Source organism: Crocodylus porosus, unplaced genomic scaffold, assembly GCF_001723895.1.
Source record: "Crocodylus porosus isolate Cpor-Errol unplaced genomic scaffold, CroPor_comp1, whole genome shotgun sequence".
NCBI lineage: Eukaryota > Metazoa > Chordata > Crocodylia > Crocodylidae > Crocodylus > Crocodylus porosus.
Genome location: NW_017728931.1, coordinates 48,366,158 through 48,372,157, shown reverse-complemented (window position 1 = coordinate 48,372,157; position 6,000 = coordinate 48,366,158). Strand labels below are relative to the sequence as shown.

At 43.0% G+C, this 6,000-nt stretch overlaps 1 protein-coding gene across 1 annotated transcript in view; it reads left to right on the top strand.

Moving 5' to 3' along the window:
* The window catches only part of SYN3 (synapsin III), a 310,184-nt gene that overhangs the window by 105,071 nt on the left and 199,113 nt on the right, over positions 1-6,000 (top strand). The gene's annotated exons all lie outside the window — the stretch shown is intronic.

Below are 6,000 nucleotides of genomic sequence, written 5' to 3'. Positions count from 1 at the left end.
TATTTCTCAAGGCCAAGATTATTAAAATAGGGACCTAAACCTGGCTTCTGAATCTGTATTTAGGCACTGGCTAACGTGGCCTGAGTTTTGAAAGCACTATATACCCAGAAGCTCCCACTGACTTCAGTGCTGGTTGATCTGTGGAAGTGTCTTGAAATGCCAAAGATAATCTCTGCATTTGTGGATTAAGATGGGTTGTCAGTCCAGTTTTCAGTCTGGGGGTGCTTCTGGATCCTATTCATGGAGTCTAACATAATGCTGGAGACCAAGCACATTTGTTTACATTTGAAATTGGTGTAGTGATTCCAAGTATTACTTGCTGTTCTTTAAACCTGTGCAGAATCTTGTCTGGAGGATGTTAGCACTCTGTAAATGAGGTTCTCTTAGGGTATGTTTGCAACTTGGATTGCTGCTAAGAAGTATCCTCTGCCTCGTGCTCCTGCTCAACATACACTAAGGCTGGGAACAGAAGTTGCACATAAACTGGTTTAAATAATCAGAACCTGGTTTAAACCTTTAACAGAACAAAGGTTCAGTGTACATAAGCCAGTTTCAAAATGGTTAAAACTGGTTTAAGATGCATCTGGTTGCATGCATTATCAGACTTAACTGATTTGGCTCAAACCAGTGTATGAAACTTCTGTCCCAGACCCCTTCCTGGTTCAAGTTGAATCAGAGTCCCTGAGCATCCCAGCATGGTTTCCAGCCCTAGGCTGGGCTGTGCTGTCTGCTCCAACAGAGAAGGGTTGTGAGGAATGGGGAGGCAGGGACTGCCCCTTCCCCAGGCAAACCACGGCTGGGATCTTGGGTGGGGGGGAAACCCCCCTTCCTCTGGTGAAACCCCCAGTTCTCTGGCACTGCCCTGCCCTGAAAAACTTACTGAACATTACTGCTGGCTGTGACTATGGACTACAAATCCCAGAGGGACCTGGAAGTAGAAAGAGGAAGTGAAGAACAACCCTGCAGAGTCCTACTTCTGTGATTCTGGACTGCAAATCCCAGAGACCTTGGGGGCAGCAGGAAGAGGTAGTGAATACACAGCCCATGCTGGCTATATTCCAGAGAGTGGTGGTGTTGTTGTGCCCCCCAGGCTTCTGGCCTAAGCCACTGCAGGCATGTGGCTGTATTTCCTGAATCAAAAATGAATGCGTGTCCAGTTGTTTCTCAGTTTTTTCTCTGCAGCTTAGACTAACCTGCAAAGACTGAATTGATTTAGCCTCGGGCTCTTTGACTGTCTGTACTTAGCTAAAATGACAGAGTTGAGTCAGTGTAGCCACTTTAGAGTAGCCCTGAGTGCATACCAAAGAGCACAACCAAGATAGAGAAGATGAGAGTGGTGCTGGGTTATATATCCTCAAGGCTGCTCTCGGGTAGCTACACAGCCTCATTCACAATCCCTAGTTTTGAATGCCAAGGGCTGTTAAGGAAGGTATTTTCAATGCAAGGGCCTTTTCTTTGTAAATGGCTTCCAATGTTGTTCCAACAAAGCATGCATGTGTTAATCTTTGGGCTCAGGTGGAAAGCGTCTATGTTTACCCTGGATCTTGCTGGGGAAGGTGGTGATGTGATGTATTGGTGCTATTGGTTTGATTTTTAGTTGACAAATATCAACTTGTTTTTTATTATTCTGTTTGTGTCTGTGTCTAGGGGCTTAGTGATAGAAGAAATAGGCATATTTTTAGAGGTCTAAAAGAAAAGAAAATAAATATGCCAATGCTTTTATGAAAATGAAGCAGGCTGGCAGGACAGTGTGGGATAAATTGGCTCTGGCCAGTGTCTCTGCTGTAGCTATTCTGGGCCTGATTCTGCTTTGCTTTACTCATAGTGAATACTGCCTTGTACAACCCAGCAGCCCCAGAAAAGTTACAGCAACCAACTAAAATAATCTATACAAGTTTTTCTTAAACTACTCAAACTGGTATAGCAGTTAACTTAATCTACAATCTCAAGTTGGCATCTGAGTTGGGGTTTGGCCTCACTAGCAGCTTTATCAATGTAAGCTGGCACAGGCATGCATTTCAGAAATGCCTTTGATTCCCTGGAAGTGTAATCAGAAAGTTTTGTGGTAGCTATAAAACAAGAGCTAGACACATCAATGGCTTTTTTGGGGGACAAACAATATTTTTTCCCATGTGTGTTATATTTTGATTTGTAAAATGAGCATCCTGAAAGCAGGGGAGTGTTTGACAAAGATTACTGGAAACTTTCTGGATGTGCATAGTTGTAGGGGAGTGTGAAACCTGAAATGAGATAACCTTGGGAAATGAGCTGTTTCACCTGGCTTGAATTTTCAAAAACAGTCCAATTCCATGAGGAACATGAAAGATTTTGTGGCATGTTTCCCCCTCAACAGATTATAACAAGGTTTCCCTTGTAAATGTGAAAATGGTCAAGTGAATACAAGCTCATGCTCACTCAAACACATGTTCTTTTGTGAGAGAGACTGCTGAATTTTTCAGAAATTTGAGCGATAGAAAACGATTTTCAGCAAAAAGGCACGCAGTTTGAAATGTGTGCTTCTTAAACCCCTTGAATTTCAGGTTCTCAGAGTTCCAGAAAAGTTGTGCTGTAACCACGACGGAAATTAGCCAGTACTGTTACAAACATTACATATGAAATATTGTAGGTCTCAAGGTAGGGACTTGCAGTAATGGCCTTAGGTGAGTCGTGAGATGCCTTTCACTTCTTCAGGGTGTGAGGTATTAGAGATCTCTTAAGCTGCAATGTTCTAATGCAATTAACAGCACATTCTCATTGTCTTTCATAGGATTTTGGCTCCTAAGTTGCCTAAGGACTTTTAAAATGTGTTGTCCTTTGCCTTAAGATGCACTGAGTGCCCCTTGTTCTGTTTTAGATTCTTCTGCTCTGATGTAGAAGAGCCCACCAGCTTATATGACTGTGTAGGGTATGTAAGAACCCAGATCCCACCTCCCATACTCACCATGAGGAGCTATGTGGTCTCTATATGGAATCATTAACATCAGTGGAGTAAAGCATCGTATTGCTGAAAGTGCCTTAGCAGAATGGCCCTTTGGATGAATGAAATGTGAGAGGGTTATATTTAGCCAAACTGCTGATGATATTTCTACAAACTTAGGACATGCATATGAGGAGGATTATTCTTCTCTAGCGGTCATGTATCTAAATGGAAACATGCAATTTGCTGTATTGGGTCTGCTTTTCAGAGTCTCTTGTCCAGTCTCTGCCTCCAACAGGTATGACAGTGACTGTTGGGGCTGTTATCAAAGCTGGTACCTTTTTCAGTCCTGACATGTCTATATGAATGAGGCCAGAAAATGGGCCAGACTTGCATACATATCTTTGTGCCATACCTGTTGTTGTAGCTGTGACTAATACCCCTGCTTGAGAGACAAGGCAAACTAGTAAGCATATATACCACATGTCAACCAGAAAATTATTCAACACTTCTAGATGCTTTGTGTATATTCCTTTGCTGGGGTAATACAGAGATTAGTTTCTCTGTCACTGCCTTTGTAAGGCCACTTTTGCTGTGTGTATGCAGTGTGGTACATGTGCATCTCTTGGCCTCTGTGTTTATCTTCCTCTCTCTGTCTCCATCTCACTGTTTAACTTTTAAGTTCTGTTTGCTCACTTTGCTAGTCAAAACAGGGTTTTGTTTTCCTTTGTTGGGATGTGCAGGGTTAGTGAAAGTAGTTAAGAGAAGAAAGCTGTCCTCTTCTCTACATCAACACCTTCACTGCCAACAATAATTATATTCTAGACGTGGAGTTTTTCTCTTATCTGCGGATGCATGGAGAGGGGGTGGTTGTGTTAGAGATGAGATATGCCAGTGATAGAAGATTTCTGGATTTTCTCAAATGCTAGATGTTATCCCAGGAGATTAGGGAAGGGATTTGTCTACAAATCTAAGGGCAGCTGCCCATTCAGCATGTGGCCTGTATCTACCACCCGCTCTGTAGGCTGTTTTTACACATCGGCTTCATTTTTCAGGCAAGAATTGCCCTTTAATTCCCAAAGTGTTTGTTCTGCTCTGCTAAGAAATTAAAGATTAGATTTAAAGAAACAGAAATGCATTTGCTAGGTTGGCCCAGTAATTGCAATGGTATGAGAAGAACCCAGATGAACGCACCACATAAAATGTTCTCAGTACACCTCAAATTATCTTGAACTTAGTTCTACAATTTATAAACCTGAGCTGATGCTTGTGAAAGTTTAGCCAGCACAGGCTGATGTGGCTAACAGGGATTCCCTGGGAAAACAGGGAGCTTTTCTCTCTCAGGGAATCGGTCTCCCTTGTTCCTTGAACAACTATCCTCTTCCTTTAACCCATCCTAAACCATGCGACCAGTGGGATGTTTTAGGTACAAAGATAGGTAGTTAGATGCATGATTCCTAGTCACAAAGACCATAGATCATTCAAATGATATTTCCTCCTGGAGATCCAGACATTTTCAATAATATGCTTCACGTGGTGCTCTTTTTTCATCTACTGACCTTAGGGCAAGCTGCGATCATAAAATCTGTTGTCTTTGTTTCAAGGAGCTTAGGTGGCAGCTTTGCCTACCACCCTTTTCATTATAAGATTAATTTTGTTTTGCACTTCACCACTAAAAATTTATGGAGTAGGCTGCATAGCAGACCATATTGAATAATGCAGAGCTTTGCTGATTACCAAAACAGAGTTGAAACTCTTTGTGATGAAGATGTGTTGTAAGGGTATGCGAGGTAAAAAGAAATCAAGGCTGCTTTCTTAGACATGTTTTTTTTTATCCTTAACAGGTCCTCAAATTATAGGGAACTTTGAGTCTAGTTGAGTGTCCCTTAATGATAAACAGTTAATAATATGCATTCTGTCTTGTATTAGGCTATCCAGTATTACCCCTTGTATAAGGGTTTGTGAGGAGTCTGTTTTCCAGTATGGAAATCTCTCTCTCTCTCAGAATGATGTCCTCTTTGGACTCCCAGTGAGAAAGTAGGAGTTTTCCTTCCATCCCCCACCTTTTCCTTCTGTGTGCATCATGCTGAACATTCATGAGTGACCTTCTCAGACAAACCTGATCAAAACAGGTGCCTATATGACAGACATTGGGTCACGTTTCCAGTGTTTGGTGTTTTAACTGAGCGCTATGGAAGACTCCCTCGAGCAAGCATCTCCACTGACAGGTCTCATTCCATTAAAAACAATTGATAAATGTGTATTGTTTTTATTTTATTGATGGGTTGGAGGGGCTGCAAGAGCATTACTTTTTTCTATTGCTGTGCTTGCGAGATTCCCCTTACTCCTGTCCCAAACACTTCTGCAAGCTCTTTTCTCTGGGCTGTCCATGGGCTGATCTGGGATTTTGAAAAAGGGGGTGCAGGTGATGTGGTACATTATCCCATATAACACAACCCATATTTTTATCCAGGTAAAAAGAAGCTAGAAGCTTTGCTAGGGGCGTAGAGCTATATTGTTCAGTTTAAGATTAAAGAAAAAAACTATATAACTTTATTGGAATGAGTTAAAAACAGTTGGCAGGGCTATAAAATAGAAGCCACATTACCGAGAGCATCTAACGGACAGCGGAATTGCAAAACAAAGCATAGTTTGATTAGTGGACTATCAAGACTGTTAAAAAGGAGAGAGGGTCCTTATCACCTGTGAAATGAGGAGTTTAAAACAGGGGTGGGCAATTACTGGAGTTTTGGTGAGTTGTTGCAGGGCGGACAACTGATCCCATGCGCCCCCACCCACTGCTGGGGACACTGGATGGAGTGGGCTGGCAGGTAGCAGGGTCTCCATGGAGACCAGCATGGGACCCCTGAGGTCAGGGTCTGCTTGGCCAGGCAGGTAGGATGGGGCTGTGGGAAGGCCCCCATGAGTGGTGTCCAGGAGTGGGATGGGCAATCAAGGCCGGGATCACAGCGTGGTGACAGCCCGGGGCCAGGCCCTGTAGCGGAGCTGTAATCCACTCCCCACATGTACCTTTGATGTGCCGGATCTGCAGACAGGGACGTGCAGCGAGTGGATCACAGCTG